We start from the raw sequence: 4,197 nt of genomic DNA, 5'->3' as shown, positions 1-4,197 counted from the left end.
CAACACGCGAAATTCCTTTTTATCCATTTTTTTCACAATAACAAAAGTTGCTTCACTAAAAATGCTATAATTCACAAACTAATGATCCGACAGCCGTCAAATTTATAGACGCGTCTTTTGAAGGTTACGACTAACTGAAAATCATATGGATTTAGTTCTGGTGCCGCCATCTATGTGTCAGGCCGGGGACTTTTCAATTGACCCTATATATACCTTCTATATTATACAAGTCAAACTCATGCGCATACTTTAAGACTGAACATGCGTAGGACAGTGACCTCTTTACTTCATTAGAAGAGCTTATTATACATAAAATAACAGGTAGATTAAAACGAAAATTAACAAGATAAAAAGAATCTAATAAACATATAGTTCATCGTACATACATACATCAGCGACTATAAATTGAGGATTTTTACTATCGAAATATGACGGTAACAAAATTCATGACCGAAATAATTTACTCTGTAATTAAAACCTAGATTGTAATGAGCTCGATGTGGCAGCAGTACTATCCCAGATTAATTACCCACTTAATAAAACATAAAAACGATTTAGATGGTAATCTTTGTCTACTTCTGCATTATCTTTAGAGGCTCGACTTGTATTAATTTAGAAAAACCTTACACCTTGGTTATAAGAGCATTCAGAATCAATTATATATAGCTAGAAGCGTCGTTCATAGCAATACCTCACTTTTTGAATATTTGACGTTTATGTAAATGAAAATGTTTGATGCTCGCCTCACTTCTAACTACACTTTGAAATTTTCTTTCGAGACGGAAATATACTCAGGTTCGTGGCCCTTACCAATCTCAACCTAATAAGGTTTTACAGTTGCTATTGTTTGCAATTGTCGGGGGATAATCTACAGGTGGCTTTATAGCTTAATATTTAGATCCTTCAAAGCGATGAGTGGTAAACGACACATTTTACTCATTAGAACCAAATGTCCTCTGTGGTTAGTATTCTTTTGAAACTGCCAAACTGGATCTCATCAGTGAGCAATTCCAACAAAACACAGACCAAAGTATCTGCTGCCATTAAACAGCGTTCGACGAATAACAACAGACAGTCTGTAAATGCCATCTGTAGAAAACTGCTACGCAGCATGCGAATCAGTGATGCTCGACAAGGCCATTTTCTAGTAAGGGTATCGACTGTCGAACTGAACCCACGACGCAGGTAGTATGTGACAGGCACGTAACTAATCAACACAAAAAATTTTTAGTGGTCAGTATTCGGTCGAAATTGTCAGAAGTACATCGCTATAGTTAAAACGTACGATGTTCGAATGGAGTTTTTAAAAACTTTGTTTTAACACATTTATTTGGTTTGGTTTTCAGGAACCTGGATTACACTTTATTTTATCTTAACTATTACACAAAAATGATGGCAAATGAACAACTAGCATAGGTTTGACCTATAAAGTAGACTGTTGATTAATGAGAAAATTGTGAGCTTATATACTAATTAGATGTGTCATGGCCGGTGGTATAATTCATAGGTAGGGGCAAAGGTCGCTGGATGTAACTCTATTTCGATCTGATTAGATCTCGTCAGCACTCTCTAGACAGCTCCGACAGATTACAGACTAACATACCTGCTACCATCAGCACCTGTAGACAATTACTACTTATTGTGGGATTCAGTTTTCTACTAATAACGTTAACACCTGTACTTATTGTTACTCATTTTAATGAGCCCTTCAACAATGCCCTAGGTGCTTCACCATTAATATTAGCAGTTAAAAAAACAAAATGTTTTGGCTACATGTAAAACGAAATCAAAAACATCTACGTATGATCAAAATTTTTATTTATTATACTTAGATATAAAACTACTAAACAATAAAACTGTGACAGACTGGCTGGCATGATGAAGTTATAAAGGTTTTGTTTTTCAAATGGGCTAAGGAGTTCCAAAAAACTTTTCGGGATAATGGGGAAAGATACGAGGGGGCTTGTGGGATTGGTGCCTAAAAAGAAGATTATCCTCGTGACGTGGAATGTAGCGGGGGTGAAGAATAAGGAGACTGAAGTTCTATATTTCCGTTTTTATCGAATACATATATACCAGTAATGGCAAACGCGTCAACTGCATCGGCCTTTTTTCACTTCCCAAGATGCATGCACCTAGGTAAGGAACGCTTGGGTTGTCGTACGCCATGATAAGTTCGATGATGGAAACGCATTCAGGACAGAATTACGTTATCTTGGTGCTCCGCTTTATGTAATGTCTGCGGATCCTCCACTTGCCTGTAGAGATTACCATGAGTTAGCAGCAATCTCTAATCCAATCTACACCTCGAGCAGCACCAACTTCATCTCTGCAGTCAGGACCGACAACTACGACACCACTCGATATAATCCTCGCTAACTGTATGTGCTTGGCACACTAACCGACGGATTACAGTTTGACAAACTGAAGGGTTAATATCGTTGCAAAGACAAATGTGCAAGTTCGGTTCATTCTTTTGAATGAATTAACTATGTAATACTGATTTTCACTACAATAAATATTGTTCAAATCATCGTCTCATTCATGCTCGAGTTGAGCTTGAAAAAAATTGTCCAGACACAATTTACCTGTTGAGAAAACTTCCAAGAAAATAACAAAGGAAAAATGTTGTCCAATGTAAAAGAGTAAGTTGAAAGTTTGCCGAAGGTACGTTCTATGTTTATTTTTGAAATAGAAGTCTATATACCCAATATTTTCTNAAGACGTCTGCCGAACATAAAACTGATCTGTATAATCGTAATATCGTTGAAATCCAAGGTGGATGTTTATTTAACATCCTCTTGGTATAAACATGTGTACCGATTTGTCAAACATTTGTGAGCCTCACAAAAAGGAAATTTTCAATAAATGATCAAATACTGAGAAAACTTCCAAGAAAATAACAAAGGAAAAATGTTGTCCAATGTAAAAGAGTAAGTTGAAAGTTTGCCGAAGGTACGTTCTATGTTTATTTTTGAAATAGAAGTCTATATACCCAATATTTTCTTTACCCGTCTGCTTTAGACGTAGATACTTTCTATTGTACTTCTTAGAACTACTTTTGAGTTCTATTAATGATTTTAAACAGCTATTCGCTATTCATACAAGCACAAAGTCAACTTTTTACTGACTGGAATAACAAAAAACTTCTATTGTAGCAAAATGCGGATCAAGAGGCATAGGTATATATAGAAGATGGTTGATGTACTCATGTGTATGCACCAAAAGTTCTACACCTTAGACATTTATTTGGCAGGTATATATATATATATACCCAATAATAATTGTATGTTTACTAGCTGTTACCCTCAACTTCGATTTCATCCGTGGGGAAACTTCCACAAGTTGTATTTTGAAAACTCATTTTATACAGCGGATTAAAGGAAAAGAATTATAACCTCTTTTTCCTATAAACAATCCTTGAAATCGTTTTAAACAATATTAAAAGGTAGGTGTTTATGCAAGTCTTCATAAGGTCGTCAGTCCTAAGACTGGCTGGACTTGCACCTTCACCTTTTCCTATTCTGAGCTAGCCTTAGCATTTCCCTCAAACTAGAACATACCACATCTTTAACTGTTTGTGAACAGTAATCGAATCTAGGTCTAACTCTACTCCTCTTAACTCCAGTTTCTGCTTCCAATATGTCTTTGACCAGCTCTTCATGCCTGAGAAGGTAATCTACCAGCCTATATCGTCTATTTCTTATTGACTTCCACATAGTCCCCTGTTCTCATATTCTTTATAATGCTTTTTAATTTCTAACCTTCTCTATGCGTCGTATCCTCACCATTCGGCTGTAACACCACATTTGGAATGTTTCGCACCCGTACAGCGCTTCGCTACAGACGTACCTACCCCTTTAACAATCTTTCTCGAATTTCTAAATTAATAGTTATTATATTAAGATGCAAAGAATGTCTTTGAAATAATATCATCGTGCAGAAGCGTTTCTGATCATTTAGTATTTGCGACTAAATTTTCACAGTTCTCATCGCTCTCCGCCCCAATGAAATAGTTTTAAATGAAATCGTGCTATACTATTAGTTTGTTTTGTTTCGGCATTTAATGTACACCTCGATCTTTATAAGAAATACGTAAATTTATTGATCATTTAGTAAATTAAATGAACCTTTAATAATGTTTTTCGTTATTCTTCAACATACTCATGCCTCCCCCTTTATTTAGTTTTATCATGC

Source organism: Agrilus planipennis, unplaced genomic scaffold (assembly GCF_000699045.2).
Source record: "Agrilus planipennis isolate EAB-ADULT unplaced genomic scaffold, Apla_2.0 scaffold125, whole genome shotgun sequence".
NCBI classification, from domain to species: domain Eukaryota; kingdom Metazoa; phylum Arthropoda; class Insecta; order Coleoptera; family Buprestidae; genus Agrilus; species Agrilus planipennis.
Note: the sequence above shows the minus strand (reverse complement) of the source record.